At 37.4% G+C, this 21,442-nt stretch overlaps 1 long non-coding RNA gene across 4 annotated transcripts in view; it reads right to left on the bottom strand.

Moving 5' to 3' along the window:
- LOC139790007 (uncharacterized) overlaps positions 1-18,337 on the bottom strand; it is a 44,902-nt gene extending 26,565 nt beyond the window's left edge. The window contains exons 1-5 of one of the 4 annotated variants that reach the window (XR_011723336.1): positions 18,186-18,337; positions 17,564-17,724; positions 16,445-16,529; positions 5,132-5,305; positions 3,620-4,060 (exon numbers count right to left, since the gene is read on the bottom strand). This is a non-coding gene — a long non-coding RNA (uncharacterized lncRNA). Of the gene's footprint in view, positions 1-3,619; positions 4,061-5,131; positions 5,306-7,455; positions 8,001-16,444; positions 16,530-17,563; positions 17,725-18,185 lie in introns of those variants that run through there. The other 3 variants (XR_011723335.1, XR_011723338.1, XR_011723337.1) reach the window with 3 other exon arrangements.
- Between the last annotated feature and the right edge of the window lie 3,105 nt (positions 18,338-21,442).

Raw genomic sequence — 21,442 nt, 5'->3', positions numbered from 1 at the left:
CAAGCAAACACAAAACCAAAAGAAACAAACATGAAAAACAACAACAATAAACAAACAAAAAAAGCTCCAAAAAATCCAAAACCATAAACAAACAACCCTGGAAACTTCCTTTCGTGTTAAAAGCTCTGAGATTAGGACAAAGTTTTACAAAGTCCACGGCCCAGACACTTCCTATCTGCATGGTTAGCCTAGATGAAAACAGGACTCAGACAAACAGCACTGTGATGAAAGGATCCGGGTAGTGATATCTAATGGTGGACATATTATGTTTACCCTCCTAATCATACAACTTAAGCTGCATAAAAATAATTTTCAGCTATTGCTACAGTAGAGATCATTGGGGCTTCCAAAATTTCGTTTCTAGAGAAGAAACAGGAAAGAAATATGGCCATATCTGAAAACAGTTACAGTCCTGGACTTAAGCACAGGACACTGTGGTCTGTCTCCTCTGGCTGGTCTAGTGACTGGACAGCCCAGATATTTCCCAATAAGCTGGAAATATATGCAGTAGATATTGTCTAGTCTTTTTCTCAGAGCAACTGTAAACTTTCTGAGCTCTGTTCCAGAGCTAACTCTTTTTGTAGTTGAAACAACTAGTAATTTCAAGAATAAAAAGGGAGAGATTGCTTAACAGGACAAGTCCTCCTTTCACTTGCTGTGATGTTTGATGCACAAGTAGCACAGAAATGTTTGCTATGTGACACTGGACCATAACACAACTCTCCTTTTCTTTCTCTCTACTTGCAATTCTTTCAGCCCTCTATTAAATTTGCGCCTCACGTTTTTCAATGTGTTCCCTACTCCAGTCTTCATTGTTGCTCTCTTTGGATGTGTCCATTCACCATTCTAATTGCCCTGTGTGTTTGCTGAAGGAGTTCCTCCAGAGCCCCTTACATCCTCGTCCTTTCTTAGATAATTACCATGTGCCATACACTGGAGCTATGGGGCCTCAGGGTGATCATTTTGTTGACAATGTGCAGCAATAACCATATAATCACAGCACAATTATGGAGCATTTATGGAGTTATTTGTGCTGTGTCATAGATGAAGTTAACAAATGTAATTTACTTCTCACCACTAAAGAGGACAGAGTCCTAAGGTCAAAGGCTGACCTCTCATTAGAAACTCCATTTTTAAAAAATGGTTTTATAAGACTGAGTTCCCTCAAATCCTCCAAAATTGTGTTTATTGTGTTTTTCAATTTCTGTGTTTATCATCTCTTAAAACTCTGGTGCAAATTGCTGACAAGAAATTAACTTTCATAAGCAGAAGGAATAACAATTAAAAGAATATCCAACAAACTCCCTGCAAATACCCTCTCACCCAAATATTCTTAACAAATAAATAAATGCATTCATACATAAAAATGTTCCCCATCAACTTCAATCTGTCTCCTGATGCTACTTATCTGTTCATATAAAACTCCTACCAGGTGCAGAGTGATTAAGAAGACCAAAAATAAAACTATTATCTATCAAGCTAACATTTCCTCACATCATCTGTAGCAGCACATTGGCTGCCGCCTGGATGTTCAATCATGTCTAGTGTTGTAAGGTGACATTTGGATAGGAGCCATTCTGACACAGATTAGGAGAGGAACCAGGGTTTAGCAGAGTGGATATGATCAGCTGAGAAACCTGACGGGCAGGGGAAAGGAAACTGACATTTATGAAAGATGCCATCTAGAATAGGTCAGACTGAGCCAAAGTGAGCAGGTTCTGGGAGGTTTATGAGCAAGAAAAAAGCATAAGTTCTTAGTGTTACTAGGTCTTTTTTCAAAGATTGGTGTGTATAGGTATGGTAATGGGATACACAATAGATGCAGACGCATATTACCGTATTAGCATATATACATATGCATATATATGTTCATATGAATACAAACACACAAAACCTCCCAGCATAGACTACCCCATAAATATATAAACATATAAATATATAAATGTATAAATATATAAATATACAGTTATATAAAGGTATAAATATATAAATATGCATATATATAAATATATAAATATGTAAATATATAAATATACAACAATATAATGCATTTCCCTTTTCCAATAAAAGAGGATATAGGCTCTCAGACCAACTTTCATATATGGCAGCTTAGAGCAAAAATGTTTTATTCATGAATCATATCTTTTTTCTTTTTTTTTTTCTTTTTTTTTTTTCTTTTTTTCTTTTTCTTTTTTTTTATAAACACATAAAAATGTGAAACAATAAAAGTGATATATACCTAATAATGAGGGAGCCAATAAACCCCACCAGGCAACTTAGCTTTGGAAGTGGAAAAATTGACTTTGTATAACAAATTGCAGAATTATTAATCCTGTTTGAAACCCTTTTTATATCAGACCATTTACTTTAATTCTTGTTACTTTCAACATTATCATACATTATGCATTTTTCTTTGTAATTTTTTTTCTTTCTGCAACTACAGTGTGCTCCCAAACTTTAAAGGGCTGGGAGCATTTTAAAGTGAAGCCTACTGGGTAAAAAAAATAAAGATAAATTATTTAGGCCATTCTGAGGTACTCATCCCTGCAAAAACTCCCTCAACATGGCCCCTTGCAGACCACTGGAAATTTAAGCTTTGTAAAACTCCTGCAAGGGAAGGAAATATCATTTCCTCATTAAGTGAGTGGAGAAGTGGGATCACAGAGCTATTGCTGTGTCTACACCAGACTGAGAAAGCAGCCTCCAGAAGGGTCCTAAGCTCACTGTGTTCATGCTTCTCTGTATCTTCTGTCTTCTCTGTGTCTTCTGAACATGCTCCAGGCTTCAGTCAAGTGGTGGAAAGGGGGAAGACCTGGGGAGACATTGCCTTAGGGTGTCCTTCTTAAGGGACAAAAGCAGGGACGAATAAAGTAAAGCTGGCACTCTAACTTAAGAATGAAGGTGGGTCATCAGGCTCCTCTGCAAAGAATCTGAGAAAGACATGTGAGCTGAGTTGAAGAGTGACTGGGGAGAGATGAGGTGGCTTTTATATTCCACCATTTATCCATGAAGAAGTACCTTGGCCATGTTCTTGGAGATGTGAGTGTACCATGCATGGACTTGGGCATGGAGGATCTTATAAGAGTGGGAAAACATGTAAACTTCAGGCTATATTTACAATATAAGATTCAATCTCCTCTGCTCTTGAGGGTGCTCTTAATGCCTATGTTTACCAGGAATTATCAATATAAATAGTATTTTCCTTAAGGCAAACTTCAGTTGTGCAGTGCAATAGATAACTAGATTAAAATAATCTAGAGCTGTAGGTCTGAGGTCACTGAAGATCTATAGCTCCATCTGAGGTCTATGGAAGTCCTGTATGATTGCATAATAGTTCAAAAATAAGGCTATCCTGTAATCAATCAGCTGAAAACCATTAATATTTGTTGTTAGACTGTGCTGGTCAGAATCATGCCTTGCAACAAGCCAAAGGCAAAAATGTAATAAGTATATCCAGCACACACATTTTTTCTTGGCATAAAACCGCAAATCCTTGCACTACCTGAAACTAATTCTTAAAAAAATAAAAATAAAAATAAACCAAAACAAATCATAACAAACAAAAAACCAAACAAGAGAACAAAACCAAAACAAAATCACAAAAAAACACTAGAAGCAATAGGTTTCCAGCTGAAATTTACTGTCTTTTCCTGGACACTTTTTTTTCATTATCATTTTTTTTTTCACATAGTTCTGTATTTGTTCTATTCAATGCATAAGGTTCTTGCTTTAACAGTTAGAACAAGAATACAGGACTTTTTTGTTTTCAGTCATTTTGAGACTGGGAGATCATCTCTAAAAAAACCCATCAAGTCACAAAGAAGTAACTACAAAATTTCCATTGACTTCAATAGACTGAATTTGAAGAGCAGCCCCTTTGAGTTGAGGTAGAAGTGATAACTGTTTAGTTTTTGTAATTCAATATATCAGTATAACAGCTCTGAATAGAACAGTAATAATTTTTTCAGTCATTAGCAGAGATTTTAGTATGATGATACATTGTCACTTGGAAAGCAGCTGTCCCAGCCAGGCAGACTGATGCTTTGTTTCTATAGTGGACCTTCAAGAATAAAAAAGAATAAAATCCCTTAAACTCAGCTTCAGCAATAGCCATCTTCCAGATGTTTTGGTTTTTTGTTTGTTTTGGGGTTTGGGAGGGGAGGGGTTGTGTGGGTTTTTTTCTTTTTTCTTCTGATTTATGAACTATGCAGTTCAGAAACAAGAACAATAGCAGCAGCTGGTTAATTTTGATTACTTTTTTTTGGTTAGCAAACATATAAACACATTAGAGGTCATGTTTATAGTGAAGCTTATTTTTGAGCAATCATTTTTGTGTATTACAAATTCTACCTCTGGGCAAGCTTTCATTTAATCTGTCTTTGAATAGGTTAGATAATCAGCTTGAAGAGTCCTCAGAGATATCAAGCATTTCTTTTCACCCCCCTTCCTTTGCCCAATTAAACCATTTCAAATTTTCATATTTGCTAACTATGTATAGTACATTTATAGATGTGAAAATTGCTTAACCCAGTGAATTTGTCTACAAAGTAAGATTTCCACCTAAAGACATTTGGACTTCCAACAGCCTAAACTACCAAACTTTTCTCTAGAATTTTGCCACCAGTTGCTTTCTCTGTCAATCTGTACAAAAAAACTATAACAATGTGGTTTACCACCCAGGAAAATAAAGGTGCCACTATCCTCTTAGTTTCTCTAGTAACTTGCATGTCTGTGACAGATATTTCTTCCTTATTTTCTGTTAGTATGTTTACAGTGTCATCTTTTAAACATATTCATCTCTGTAGTAAACAATTTACCAGTGTTGGAAGGATAAAAAAAGCATCTATATTGTATCACTCTAGCAGAGCCTATTTTTCTATTTACTGATCATGTACTGCGTAAAATTATAGTCTTACCTCCTGTATCTCATGTTGTGAACCATTTTATATGTGGTGAATTCACAAAGTATTCTGTAATTCAATATACCAGCTCTGAATAGAACAGTAATAATTTTCTCATTTTTTATGTGAAGAAATTAACCTAAAAGGGGACTGAACAGCATATGGATTTAGGACATATGAGCAAAATAGCTCTTGTTCATAGCAACCGAGTTATAATTTTGCTCACTTACATTGTTGGTACTGTCTCTTTTCTGCCCTTCAAAATCTCCATTATTCTCTGCTCAAGCATCTCTTCCCATTCCCTTTCTTCTATTACTTTGTTAGTGATCTATATAATAACTGATTTTGAAGCTTGGAACACAGTGTTGCTAATAACAAACAAACAAAACCAAACAGAAAACCAACTACAACAAAACAAAAAAACAACAAACAAAGGAAAAAAAAGGAAAAAAAAAAAAAAAAAAAAGAGAGAAACCAAACCAAACAAATAAAAAACAACCAAACAAAATAATATCACCAAAATCCCCACACAATGCTATTATAAAGAAAGCTGCACTACTGCACTCCATTCAGCTGTAATACAGAGCAAGAGAAAAACAGATTTATATGGAGTAATTTATACTTTTCATTTCCAGACATGGAAGGAGACAGAAAGAGAGTAATAGGGGAATGGGATGGAGGGAGATTGCTTTAATTTGTGGTTTGGAAGCATTTCTACTTAAACTTAGAAAGAGACTTGTATGTAGTGCTAAAGGTGTGAGCTCCTGTGCAAGTCAGCTTTTGGTGTCTAGGCCCTAACAGTGCTATCTATCAGAGCACAGCCTTAGGTAGGAAAGTACTAAGGTTCAAATGAAACTAAGTTTTTTTTTTTGTTTTTTTTTTTGGTGACTCTAGCACTGGGCAAACATAGTACAACATTTTGTGCCAGCAGCCAAAGTGATTTACATATATTTTTTTCTTTTCTCAGAATAGAGTGGACAATTGGTGAATCCTATGCCTATTAATCTTTCAGTGTGCAATCATCTCTTGGTATGTAACAACTATTTTTCAATCCTTGGGGCATCAAGTGAAGTAATGAATAATTCTGTTATATTCTTGCAGGACTGATGGGCATTACTGAACAACACACTAGGTTTGAGGGTGAAGAGGAAGAGGGAGAGGGGAAAAGCTGGCATAAGGCAAACAGCCTATTACTGCCTTTTCATTGCAGCAAACAAAGAGAATTCTTTCTAATCTGCTCCTCGGGGGCTCACCATAAAACTCCGACCATCTATATATATTTCGTGTGTGTGTGCATGCATGTGAGTATCTGCGTTAAACTTTCTTGCTGTCAGGTAGAATTTTTAGTACTTCAAAGCTCTTGGTGTTTCTAGTCTTAAACTAAATTGGTGAAGCTATAAAAGTTTTAATCTCTCTTGGCCCAGAAACTGAAATCTCTGTGCCAGCTGCACAGAACAAGTCATGGCAGTATGTAGGACAGAATATAAGATACTCTGTGTGGTTGAACAATAAAGGCAGGCACTCAGTTTTATGCAAAAGGAAAAGGTGATGAGCCTACACTTTGATAATTTCATCATCTCTAAATTAAAAGGGAGATATGTGTTTGATTGAGAATGTAGCAGTCAGATTTATGAAATTAGGTTCTACTGTGAGACTTTAGAAATTTCTTAATATATTTTAAAAAAGAATCATGATAATTATTCCTAACAAATCACAATGATCTGGAATGTAGAAATAGTGGAATGAGGAAAATACTGAATAAGTTTTTCTGTGTGAAGCAAGGAACCCTATTCCAAAAGTTTGGATTTAATTTTGAGGACTGCTTGGACAGTTCAAATAACTTTTCATGGTCCATCCCATTAACTGGTTCCAGATACAATACAAACATGTAATTTCTAGGCATAGTGTGTGGGCACTTGTAGTCCCTCCTCAACGCTGTATTACAGGACCAGCAGTTTTCTTAAGATTCCTGTTCTAACTCTGACAGGCTTTGATATGCAAATAGTCTAGATTAGGGCAAAACAAATTAAAGCAAAATTATAAGTTACAAACCAACCTGGCTTAACACCCCTTTCAGGTACATCTCTTGGCTTTGAGGTCTCTGTCTGTCTCCTGCTTTTCATTTTATTTTACTGTCTTTCTTTATTATAACACATATAATTCTCCATTGTTTGGATGACTTTGAGTCTGTGACAACCAAAAATAATTGAGAGAAAATAGTCAATTCATTTAACCAGAAAAAAAATAATAAAAAAAAAAAAAATCAATAACTGAACAAGAAATAAGGCTGGACTCTTAACAGAGGCAAGAAGATTTTCTAATCAATAAATAGATTAGATAGCGTTCTTTGATGTGTGTTGCAGAAAAGTGGGGAGAAAAAAAATCAGTGCTTAAAAAAAACGTATTTAAAGTTCACAAATGCAACAGTAATTAGATTCTAATACTTCTATTATTATTATTAATTATTATTATAATCATCATCATCATCTATAATCATCATCATCATCTTCATCATCAACATCACTCTCATCATCATATAGCCTAGATAATTTGGAGCTTAAAAAAGAGGGGCATGAGCCATATAAATCATTTACTCTACTGTAAAAGAGAGGTGCTTCTGTAGAATGGGATGCTAAGAACATTTTAAGGAGTTATCCCACAGAATCTTGATTAACTCCTCCCCAGATATCCCTTTAAAGATACACAAAATAATAGAATATAATTAAATACGTGTTCTTTGATTATCAGTCAAAGACATTGGAAATGGTACCAACCCCTTTGGAGGGCACCCAGCCCACTTCCAATTAAAATCTACCTGACCATAAATAATAAAAGCATATTACATGCACAGTAAATAATGGTTCTTAAAATAATGTATTTCAGGAGCTATATTTTAAGGACACCATATGTGTTCCCTGTATAATGAGCTCTTTCCTCTATCAGTATAACCAGCAGCCTCTCAAATGTGGACAGCTGAAAAGATTAATTTATTTGGTTATGGCTTTTTTTTCTAAACATTAACCAGTTGCTTTTCTTTCTTCATCTTTAAAATTAAATTCTGTTTTCTATGTTCCATTCTCCTTCACAGCAGCAAACAGCCTGCAACTTAATAGTAAATTATCAGAAAAGAAAGGAGATTCTCATTTTTGGAGATGTAATTTTAAGATATGTAGGTATATGTTTATATAGATTATATATATGTCTATGTGATGGATGTGTGCTTGTTACTATGTGTATCTAAGTATTTGTATACATATGTGTATCTAAAGTAGACAACACAAAAACCATCTGCATTAACCATCTGCATTAAGTGACATTGACATACTGGATAGCATATATTTTATGATAACAGGGTGGTTTTTTTAATTACTATTGAAATAAAAAAATATTTTGCAGTTCAAGTAGTTCAAATAGTTCATTATGTACTATGAAAATGAAAAGCATTTAAAGTGCAGTTTTTTGAACCAAATGAACAGCACTTATATTTCCAATCTTGGAAAGACACAAGACTTCAAGTCCACAGGATCATGACTTTTATTAGAAAGAAAGTACATCAACTCATAGGTTATTTCACATCTGTCTGTTTGAGAGCTTTCATAGCTTTTTGAGGTAAATAAATAAATAAACAAATAAACAAAAATTTAAGAAAAATGGACCAAAATTTGGCAACAGTATTAGGAAAGGAAAACATTGAAGATCTACCAATGACAGCCAGATTCACAGTAGCAAAAGCAGTCTGATTTCCAATGTATTTGTGAGCTTTTGTTGGTTGCCTTTTGTGAGATCATGTTGGAATTTACTGTTAGCTCCACATTTACTGATAATATTCTTTTTTCTTCTTCTCCTATTAATAATCCATAGTTGTTTATACTTCTTAGTAGCAATATTAGTGTAAGTAGCCATTGAGCTTCTTGCACTCAGGAAGGAGATATTTTGTATTTCTCCTTTTGTGCATTCTTTCTATTAAATGTTAGTATTTTCTTATCCAGACAATTCTAAAATATTTTTTTTTTCCTAGTTGATGTTGACCATCTGCGTCGAGGGTTTGTTTGCATTTGAGAAGACCAGGGCTTTTAATTTCTTTGACTCACATTTGTATTTGACCTCCAAAATGAGGACCTCACAAGATAAAAATATTCTCATGTTCTACATAGCTACTGCAAATAGCTCATCTTCTCTCTCTGTTATATTATTTTTCAAATCTGTGAGTGCCTAATTATCTTGAGACCATCACTCCTAAGCCCCAATGGGTTTAAAACAGTCAAAAAGTTCAGAAAGATATTATGAGAGATACACCTACAGACCAATTGATCATGTTGCCTCATTCCCACAGGAAAGCAGCCTACACATAATTATAATTTATTGCAAAAGAGAATGGAACGCCCATGTCCCACAGATAAGTATCTAGGCCATGGAAATATGCCTCTGTGACTGCCTGCATGTTCTGACCATCTGCCTCTGTTTCTCTATTTCTCTTGTTCTCCAGCTCCCACATAAAGCAGAATAATTCCAACAACAAACACAAAAAGGAAAACAGTTTCATAACATTACACATCTTCTTAATGGTGGCAGTTTTAGGTCTCAGTATACCCCAAGGAAGAGAAGGAACTTGTTACAAAATCTTTTGTAAATGTCTAACCTCACTGTGTAAGAAGCAGCATCAACTGCCTGTATGTGTACAGTAACTGCCTGTATGTGTTACATTTTCTTTCTGTTCCTTGAAAGCTCTTGAGGGATGTTTCCCAGAAGTGAAGCAGGTAGCATGGACATTAGATCTCAAAATAGACTGAGGTGCTTAGTACAACTGGAAATTAGTACTGTGTTTCTTTTTCCCTAGTACTAGGAAAGCTGGGTATTTAATGAGTTATAACTGTGTCAGGAAAAAAGCAGACACTGAGGACAGCAACATGTTTGCAAATACCTCTCTTTATTAGTATCTGAGCACTCCTTTGAACAGGCTGTCTCTGGGAGAATGGTCTCCAGGGTATAAACTTGCTTTCTGAAATAAACTATGTATAGCATTCCCATGGGCTGCCTTTTACTGAGCCTCCATTATTTGAGGAAGAAGAGAGCGAGATGGTGCAACAGGCTTTTAACATAATATCTAGCTCTTGTAGCACCTGTGAAGCATATGTGCTTCGTTCAGATCTCAGATTCTATGTATTAAATTCTATACCTGAAAGGCAAGTGGTGTAAATGTATAAAAACAGAACAGCCAGCACTCTTGGCCATGCTCTACTCCTCTCCAATTGAAGTGAAGGCATTGCACAGCAAAAGCCATGATACAGGGCAAGACTGAAACACTAACCAGTGTGACTGAGGAGACCACTATTTAAGGGAAACCTGAATTGGAAAGCAAGCTTGTATTTTAATCAGCGCTATTAGTGAATTAAATTTCCTTGTGCATGGACCATGTACTAGATAGAAAGCACAACAAGCTGGCAGCAGAACCCTTCTACCCTCTGACAACTTCTCTGAAGGGTGCATCATGATCATTTCACCCAACAAAAATTACCTCCTGTAGTCATTTTCCACCTCCACACAATGTAATGATGCAAAACAAAAGCTTCTCTTTGACACTGCTTCACATGCCAGGCCCTTCAACTTGGAAGACCACAGCAATGGAGTCAAGAATGATACCCTTGGAGAAGTAAGAGAAGTCGTCAGAGAAACGAGGCGTCAGGTTGCAAAATTAGAAGTACTGAGACAATTAGATATTGGAAGAAGGGTTAAGAATCTAGAACTTCTGGATCTTTTCTATAGGAGAGACACTACAATGATCTGGAGCACCTGGAACACCTCCCTCATGAAGACAGGCTAAGAAGTTGGGGTTTTTTATCCCGGAGAAAAAGAAGTTCTGAGGTGATCTTATAACAGCCATCTAGTACCTGAAGGGGGCCTACAAGAAAGCTGGGGTAGGGCTTTTTTACATGGATGTGTAGTGAGAGGACAAGGGGAAGTGGTTTCAAACTTGAAGAGGGAGATTTAGGTTAGACATTAAGAGGAAATTCTTTAATTTAAGGGTGGTGAGATACTGGAACAGACTGCCCGAGGAAGTTGTGGCTTCCTCTGCCCCTGGAAGTGTTGAAGGACATGTTGGATGGGGCCTTGAACAATCTGGTCTAGTGGGAGGTGTCTGTGCCCATGCTGTGGTGTTGGAACCAGAGGATCTTTAGTGTCCCTTCCAACCCCGGCCATTTTCTGATTCTATGATTTTATGAACATCTCAAAAATAAACCCAGAAGTGTTTGCCCTATCCCTCACTATCATGATATGATTTAGTGTTATAATATCCACATACTCATCACTGGGACTACTACTTGACTTCATAGTTCTCCTAGATTCAACCAGAAAGATTAAAAATTATAATTTTTATATTAACAATTATTATTATTTAGACCTGAAGGGAGTAATTCTATTAAAAGTATCCAGAAAATTTCTGGTAAAGTAGAAAGGTTGTATTTATTATCAACTACAACTTCCCTGGCTTTGTATAAATGATCATTCATTCAGGTGAATGAGTAAGGTTGTCAACTTTACCTAGTAATATAAGAACTGGCACAGATTTTTCAAAGTAGTGTAATTATGCTCAATTCTGTTTCTTCTTGTTTATTAACATTTCAAGGAGATAAGTTTATATATATATATATACACAATAGTTGTTGTCTCAGGAAAATCACTGCTTTAGTAAAAAGCAGAATGTTTAACCTATGTCAGTTTTAGAAATTTTCTTTAAAATATAAGCAAATTGCCTCCTTATTCATTAATTAATTTTTATTGTTTATTGTTTTAGGAGAAAATGGAAGAGGAGAGAGGAACAATGGATTACAAGAAAGTCTCAGTTAAGAGACGATGCCAGAAAATTTTCTAAGGATATCTTTTCACAGTTCTATACCTAACAGTTACTCTGCATTTTTTCACATTGGTATATTTTTTTCAACAGTTTCATTTGAAATGGGCTAGAATCAATTGTACAATTGAGGACTGATCATCCAAAAAGGGTGTTCTTGCTTGCAACCAGATATGGTGTGGGAGACAACTTTTAGTGGCCCAGTGTCCACATCCAAAGATTGTGAAATGAAGTTGAACACATATCACAAAGTAAATATAGAAGGCCTAACCAGGTAAAAGAAAAAACCTTCACTTCCTACTACTTTATCTCTTAGTTCTATGTGAGTTGATGTGATAACTGTCAATCAGTGCAATAGGAAATGAAACAACTGAAGTAAGTCTCTGTTTCATCTGAGATGTGCAGAGCTGCTTTCTGTTTAACTTTTTATTTTCCTTTTCTGTAGAAACCATTACATTTTCTATTGCCACCTGACAAAGAACCTCATGATTTACTGTGATACATACTAATGTTGCATGAATACAATTTAAAAGGGTGAGAAACGCTACTGCTCAATGAATTTTCATTATGGAACATTGGTTTGGTAGGTAACTCCTTTTGAGAAGAAAAAGCACTGAGAAGACTCATCCCTTGAAAACCAGTACCGTAGTCCTCACTGATGCTGACCATGGCCTACTGATTGGGCTTCCTGGCTTGTCCTAAGACCTCTTTCATCACACAGCACTTGTCTAAAAAGCACTCCCTGTGGTTAACCCTGGGTACCATCGCTAAACCAACTCTTCTTCCTGTCAACGTCAGGTCCTGGCTCACCTTCTCCTGCTCAATACTCTCTTTTTGTTGCTCCTTAATGATATATGAATACTATTGTACCATCTTCCCAGAAGATTTACAGGGCTTATAGGAAGCCCAGTCTACAGCCACAATCCATTATGCATACCAGGGGTCCAACACAGCTGGCACAGGGGGACAAGGAGTGAGGTTTTGAGGTCAGTTCACCACATGCTGTTTCTTCCATTTCTTCCTCCTCAGGGGGAGGGATCCTCAAAGCCTTCCCCTGCTCCAGTGCTTCATGAACCCCTCAGACATGAATCCCTCCCACCAGGTGCAGTCCCTCAGAAACTGCTCCAGCCTGAGAGTCACAGAGTCACTTCTGCTTTAGGAATAGTATCCTCTTCTGGTATTCTATACCTCCTGTGTTCTGGGGTTCTATACAGCTGCAGATCCACATCTGCCCCTCTTCATGATCCCAAACAGGCAGCAGCTTCACATCTGCCCACTGTGATCCTTTGGAGGCTACAAATCCATGGCTGCCTCACTATGGTCCTCCACAAACTGCTCCACCATGCTCCTCCATACCCTGCAGTGGGACAGCTGCCATCTCACCATGGGATGTGGAGAAATCTCTGTTCAGGCACCTTCTCCCCCTCCCTCCTCATTAATCTTGGTTCTTTGCTCTGGCATTTCTCGCACCTCCTCCTCTCCTCTGCTCTGAAGGTCATTTTTTTTTTTTTTAATTTTCACTGTTTTGTTTTCTTAAATATTTTAGCCACAGAGGCACATCCAACTTCTCATATCTGCTCAGCCTTGGGCAAAGGTGGGGCCAGAACTGAAACTGGGGAGAGCTTCCAGCAGCTTCTCACAGGAGCCACCCCTTTGGCCACCTGCTTCCAAAACACAACTACACTAACCCAAGCCACACATTCCTGCATCTCTTTGTTAATCTATAAAATGCTTCTAATGCTATTTGGATGCATTGTAGGTTTTATTTGAACATTTTTTCCAATTTTGTCACTGTTAGTATAAGTGTCTACTTATATACAGATATATAAGCATGTTGCGATGACTTCCACTGTGTTCCAAAGACCTAGAGCTTTAAGAAGTTATTTACTCACTGAAGACAGTCTTTTCACTTTTGCCATTCATTATAGAGAGACCCTTATTCATTATAGAGACACACTTGGTTCCTCAATTCCTTAGTGAAACCCTGAGTTAGATAGGATGAATAACATCAATGATATTTCCAGTGTTACCTAACGACCCACAGTTATTTTAGGGTGGCACAACTCATCCTGGAGGTCATATCTAAGCACATGGAAGAGAAGATTATCAGGAGTAGTCAGCATGGATTTACCAAGGGGAAATAATGCTTGACTAATCTGATAACCTTCTATGTTGTTGTGACTGAATGGGTAGATGCAGGCAGACCAGTGGATGATTCTACCTTGACCTTAGCAAGGCTTTTGACAGTCTCTCATAACATCCTTGTGAGCAATCTCAGGAAATGTGGGATGCAATAATGAACAGCAAGATTTATTAAGAACTGGAAACACAATAGATCTTAAAGAGTGGTGATCAGTGGTGAAGAGGCCAGCTAGAGACTTGTGACTAGTCAAGTCAGGTCCAGTCCTGTTCAGCATCTTTATGAGTGACCTTGATGACACTGACAGAGTGTCTTTTCAGCAAGTCTGCTGATGATACAAAACTGTGAGGACTGGATGATTCACCTGAAAACTGTGTGATCATTCAGCAAGATTTGGACAGACTGGAGAGCTGGGCCATGCGAAACCTAATGAGGTTCAACAAGAAAAAATGCAGAGTCCTGCACCTGAGAAGGAATAATAAAATGCACCCTTACATGCTAAGAGGTGATTTGCTATAGAACAGTCCAATGAAGAAGGACCTTGGAGTCCTGGTGGACAACAAGTTATCTATGTGACAGCAATGTGCCCTGATGACCAAGAAGGGCAATGGTATTCTGGGGTGCATAAAGAAGAGTGTGTACAGAAGACCAAGGGAGGTTCTTCTCACCCTCAACTCTGCGGGGGAGGGTCACCTCAAGTATGCCTCCAATTTTGGGCTTCCCAGCAAGAGGGACAGGGATTTACTTGAGGGGTACAACGGAGTTCTATGAGGATGATTAAGGGACAGAAACACCTGCCTTATGAAGAAAGGCTGAGAGATCTGGGGCTTTTTAGTTGGGAAAGAAGACTGAGAGAGTATCTAATTAACATGTACAAATATATGAGAGCTGGGCATCAAGAAGGAAGAGACAACCTCTTCTTACTTGGGCCCTGTGATAGAATGAGGGACAGTGGATTCAAGATAGAACACAAGAAGTTCTACTTCTATATGAGGAAGAATTTCTTTAAGGTTTACTGAGTCCCAGAACTAGCTCCCCAGAGAGATTGTGGAGTGTCCTTCTCTGGAGACTTTCAAGACCTCTCTGGATGCATTTCTGAATGACCTGCCCTAGTTTTGGTCCAGCTCTGGCAGAGGGGTTGAACTTGATCATTTTCATCCTGACATTGTGTATGATTCTGTGATTCTTCTCTCAGTGGTGGAAATCTGTGAGTCTGATCACTCTTAGCTCTTTCCATCACAGGGGAGCTTCAGAAGAAAACTTTACTTTCACTACTTTCTGTACACAACTGACTTTCCTTTTCTCTAGCAAACCTTTTTTCTATTCTGATCAGTGAACATTTTTTGAACATTTTTTGTTCAAAAAATTGAAGTAGCTTAGGGTTGATATCATCTTATTATAGGACCCAGAAGAGAAAAAACCCTCTGATCTTATTCACAAGGTGAAGCTAATGGGAAATCAGATTATAAGGTTAGGCAGGTCTAGTGGAATCCAGATAACTTGAATCCTTTATTGCCCAAGTACTTTATAGTGTCTCAGTTTAGGCAGTAATTCTGGGAAATAGTGTCACACCAATATCTGTAAGGTTTGTATCCCATGTTCCCTTTCTTTCTTCTACAGGACCTGTTCTTAATTTCTATCTTTACTATGGTATGTAGGGCTGACCTAAGCTAACTTTAAAGTTAATTTATACCCCAGCTACTTCCATAAGCTCTATTCTTCCTCTTGTGGCTCTCCAGTTTGACCCTGAAAGCTATGCTAAATGTCTGCATATCAGTTCTGTCCTTTTCTGGAATGTATCCACTGGTTACTGCTTATCTAGCATGGCAGCTTCAAAAATACTTCAATTCTGTTTTAACAGAAACCTTCAGTATGACCTCTGAATCTTTTATTCACTCTGTGACATAATATCTTTTCATACCTCCCAATAGTGCTCAGATATGATGATAAGAGTACCCTGGACCCTGCTATTACCATAGATTGATGTGTACAAGTAATTGTCCCCACAATAATTTTCACTAAATGTCACTGCCCACATCTGTTTGCTGCATTCAGCTATTTACACTACTATGGAGTGATGATGGCATGATCCTGTGAACTGGTGTTTCTCTAGTACAAAACATTTTTTCCTTTCCCAAAACAACAGGACAGGCTCCAATCCTACTCTTGGTATTTTGCACAATTTTTTCCTCCTCAGTCCTGAAGCTGTGTCATTCTGCTTGGAGTATTAGTGTGGATCAAGACTACCCAGGGGAGGGTGGGAATTGAGGTTGGCATAAAGTATGTGATTGGCACCAGTGATGAGTTCTTATTGTGTTGAGATTTTAGACATGACAGTTATTGGTAAGCCAATCCGAAATAATCCCATTCAAACCTGCCAGATTTTCTACAAAGTGATATGTTCCTGAAGATCCTTGCCAGAATAATGATTGATGCCTGCTGCCAATCAGTGCTGAGGTTCAGTCGCTTCTTAGTGTCATTTAAGTATGGCTGCACAGAGCATTTAACAAAATGTAGGGGAATATTTGATATTTAATGAATAAGGTTACCTACAGTTGCTCATTTAATAGGTGTGCGCCTTTGTTCACTGGGAGGCAAGCCTGGGCAAATCACTTGACTCTCCTCAGTCAATCTATCACTTGAGTAACAATAAAACAAAAGAAACAAACAAAAAAGAACAAAAGAAAAAATCTGATACACACACACAAAAAAAAAAAAAAAAAAAAAGCCCACGACCAAATAACCTAAAAAGTCCAACATCAAAACTGAAGCTTTTCTGAAAAATAGTCAGCATTTGAGCTAGTAGTTATTAGGGAGATTATATGTTCATTGCTAGTGTTCTAGTACCTAGCTCTTAGCTTATATGTTACGCCACAAATGACACTGAGATTTATTTGCAGAAAACCTGATTTTACGTGGTGTTGTTTTACATTTTTTGTCACTTTTAAATGAATATAATTAATGGCTAATGTACTCTATTTTCACACCATTTTTCTTATTTTTTATACAAGTAAGATGTTATATTCTTGTAGATTACTTTTTCTCAGCAAACTACTGAATTTTAGGAAAATACTTAAATTTCACTGGTAACAATGAGATACCAGTGTATTATTACATTGAAGCTTATACCCAAATACTTGCTAACCAGGAAAAATAAAACTAAAAAAGGAAATGTCGAGGCACAGCAGACATGAGATGCATATTCTAAGGGATTATAAACATGCCAAGAAATGGGTCTAGCCCACCAGCAAAGGTAGGTATAGTTAATAAAGATCTCAGTACTTTATCTTAAGCTTCAGTCTTAGTGTATTAATTAAAACTCCCAGAGACTCAGGACACAGCAATTATATTGATGCAATTTTTCTCTTTTATGCAAGGAGAAACTCACTTGATAATACTAATAATGGCACTTGCATAGCACTTTATGTTTGCAAAGTGCTGTACCAACAACACATAAACTGCACCCTAGTTTGTATTATTTCTTTTAATGCTGTTACAAAGCAGGTTTTAGAGGACAAGGAATAGGGACAAAGTTCCTCTGCAGTTACTGCTCTAAGGGTGTAATCCAAACTAGTCTTTCCCTTGGGTTCCTGGTAGGTCAGGTTCTTGTTTACAACACCCATACCTCTTCCACACTAAATAAAAACAAACAAAAAAAACCCAACCAATAACCAAAAACCCACAACAAAGACACAAAAATTCTTCTCTTGATTGATATATTTATTTTAAGCAGCATCACTGCAATGTTTGGACTGAACTTCAATTCTGTAGATCCCTGCAGTCTGTAGTAAAAATACTCCAAGCACTTAGCATCAGCACAGTTTTGTGCTCACCTGAGACAAAATAATTGATTTTTAAGCAATTTTAACAACATTTAACAGCAGGGGGATGAATCTTAAGTTTTCTGTGTTACACATTACCCCCAAAAGTCAGCTCTTCTAAATATGTATTATTCCACTTAATAAAAACTGTTGACCATATTAATCCTGTTAAAGATGTTACAGTCATCATTAACCACAGGTTATTTCTCCCTCCTCCTCCAGTATTTCTGTATTACAACACATTAAACTAGTTCTGCTTTTTTGTGAGGAATACGAACTAATGAGCTCTTCCACAGCTCCTTTTACCCATGCTTGGGGAGAAATGAATACTGGCGTTCTATTGCTTTCCTTTTTTTTAATCTAAAAACCTCAAAGTCTTGTAGTTATCACCAACATGGAGTCATGTCCAAGCTTGGTCCCAGAATATTAAGGATCTCAGTTCCCAAAATCTCCAAGGCACCATTAAAACTTACCCTTTTCTTCCATCATAGTGCTCTAATATTTCCTAAATTTGTTTCCTTTTCTGAAATATATCCTGGTATTTTTCCCCTAAACTCTGCCCTATGCTTCTTAATCTTCATCTCTCTACTAAGGGAGTTGTTTATTAATCAGGTTCAGCTGACAAAGTCCAGGTCCAACAGATCAGTCAATAGCTGTACCTATATTCAGCTATTTCCTGACAGAAATGTACACATTATGTTAACCACATGCTAATCTGCATTAACCAGAAGCATGAATTGTGTCTTCTTACATAAAAATATCTTCTTTTTTGTCATTTTTTAAAACCATTTCACCAACTTCAGTGAGTCACTCCCGTGTTTTTCCACTGGCTGTTTTTTCAGAGGCATACAGCTTGCCAATTAAATCATTTGAAGTAGCTTAGTTATTGTGCTGTGTGATAGTCATGTAGGTGTATACAGAATATGCTGCATTTAATCTTCAATGGATGGAAAATTGCTGGCACTGTGAATTTTGCCAACCTTTTCTTCTGCCCCCTCTTCCACTTCACAAATGGTTTTAGAGTCTAAATGCAAACACATTAAATATAAAAAATGAATTTGGCATTTAAATTAATGGTTTCATGTCAGAGATAGTCCAGGTTTTGTTTGTTGAGGGAAGATGCTACAACATACATTAAATCTACTGAATGCCTCCAGGTGATTGAGCAGCACATTTTGTCCATAGGATGAGCTGCAGAAAGAGATCTCAGTTTGTGAAATGGCTGGCTGATTTTCAGTGTTGTGTTTTCTTTTTTTTTTTTTTTTTTTTTTTTTTTCTTCCTGTTTTACCCATGAACCAATAGAGTTCCTCCCAATACAAACTATCAAGTTTCACATTACAAGTTTTCAATAGCAGCCAATCTGGAGGACTGCATATATCTACCCCTAGACAGCTGCATTATGGAGCTAAAGGAACTGCATCTAAATTCATGAGCCGATAAAAAGTAATCTGGCTAAAGTCTTTTTTATACCAGAATATACACTGATAATCACACCCCCCTGAATTACAAATGTTCCATAGCCATTCAAACTGGTACAGAGTTACTGATATTATTTGAAGTAATGACATAATAAAACACACTTTAAAAGACAAAACCATAATTTACTTACTTCTTGCTTAAAAAATGTTTCAGAAATCTTTTGAGATCGTAATTGATAGAATATCAGATTTCACAGACCATCAAAGATTTGAATTTGCTAAAACAGAAAAATTAAATTCACTTTAGTTTACTAGTTAGATTTAGATTTTTTCAATTTTTATTATTTCCTATGGGTTTCTTTTTCCCTTTTTTTAATCTTGCTGCTTGGTTCTCAGTCTCTCTCCCTCACTCCCCCTTATATTTTAAAACTGCTACTAAAAAGTAATTAAAAATATATTGACCTGCAACATTATCTCAGTAACAAAATACGAGTTCTTCTTTTCTCCTTAAAGGCAACAGACATATCGCCATTCTCAACTTGGTATTATTATGGGTAAGTAAGCTGAAATGAGACATTTGGTGCTCACATTTTAGACAGAGCATGTAACAGGCAGTCTCAGCTCTGTGTCTGGCAAAATCATGGAGCACATCCTCCTGAAGACTCTGATAAGGCAAGAAGATAAAAAGAGGGATTGGAAATTAATTACTGTATTTCTTTTTCCCTGGTACTAGGAAAGGTGGGTATTTAATGAGTTACAGCTGTGTCAGGAAAAAAGCAGACACTGAGGACAGCAACATGTTTGCAAATACCTCTCTTTATTAGTATCTGAGCACTCCTTTGAACAGGCTGTCTCTGGGAGAATGGTCTCCAGGGTATAAACTTGCTTTCTGAAATAAACTATGTATAGTATTCCCTTGGGCTGCCTTTTACTGAGCCTCCATTATTTGAGGAAGAGGAGGGCGAGATGGTGCAACAGGCTTTTAACACATCTAGCTCTTGTAGCACCTGTATAAAAAGTGAAGCATATGTGTTTGGTTCAGATCTCAGATTCTGTGAATTAAATTCTATACCTGAAAGACAAGTGGTGTAAATGTATAAACACATGGCCAGTACTCTTGACCATGCTCTACTCCTCTCCAATTGAAGTGAAGGCATTGCACATCAAAAGACATGATAGAGGGCAAAAATGAAACACTAACCAGTGTGACTTAGGAGACCATTATTTAAGGGAAACCTGAATTGGAAAGCAAGCTTGTATTTTAATCATCACTAAAGGGAAGTCCTGCCTGACTGTTATGGTGACCTTTTACAGTGTCGTCACAGCCTCAGTAGACAAAGGCAAAGGAAGAGGTGTCATCTACCTGGACTTTGCAAAGCATTTGACATTGTCCCACACCAACATTCTGATCTCTAAACTGGAACAATATGGATTTCATGGATGGACCACTCTTTGGATAAGGAATAGCCTGGATGGTCGCATCCAAAGGTTGTGGTCAATGCCTCAGTGTCCAAATGGAGACGTCTGATGAGTGGTGTTCCTCAAGGGTAGGAACTCGGACCAGAGCTGTTTAACAGAGCTTTGTTGGAGACATGGACAGTGGAATCAAATTCACCCTCAGCACATTTGCTCACACCACCAAACTGTGTGGTGAAGTCAACACATTAGAGTGCAGGGATGCCATGAGGGGAACCTTGACAAGCTTGAGAAGTGGGCTCAGGCAAACTTCATGAAGTTCAACAAGACAAAGTGTAAAGTTCTGTGCCTGGATTGAGGCAATCCCATGCACAAATACAGCCTGGGAGGAGAAAGTATTGTGGACAGCCCTGAGGAGAAGAACTGGGGGGTGTAGGTAGACAAGAAGCTCAACATCAGCTGTCAGTGTGCACTTGCAGCCCAGAAAGCCAACCGGGTCCTGGGCTGCATCAAAAGAAGCACAGACACTGGTGGAAGGTGGTGATTCTCTCCCTCTACTCAGCTCTTGTGAGACCCCAGCTGGAGTACTGTGTCCAGTTCTGGAGTCCCCAGCATAAGAAGGATCTAGAACTCCTTGAATTTTTCTATAGGAGAGACACTACAATGATCAGAGGGCTGGAGCACCTCCCCTATGAAGACAGGCTAAAGAAGTTGTGGTTTTTCAGCCTGGAGAAAAGGAGGTTCTGAGGTGACCTCATAACAACCTTCTAATACCTGAAGGGGGGTTACAAGAAAGCTGAGGTAGGGCTTTTTTACACGGATGTGTAGTGAGAGGACAAGGGGAAATGGTTTCAAACTTGAAGAGGGAGATTTAGGTTAGACATTAAGAGGAAAT

This window comes from Heliangelus exortis, chromosome Z (genome assembly GCF_036169615.1).
Source record: "Heliangelus exortis chromosome Z, bHelExo1.hap1, whole genome shotgun sequence".
Lineage (NCBI taxonomy): Eukaryota > Metazoa > Chordata > Aves > Apodiformes > Trochilidae > Heliangelus > Heliangelus exortis.
The sequence above is the reverse complement of the archived record's forward strand: the minus strand, read 5'-3'. Positions and strand labels throughout refer to the sequence as shown.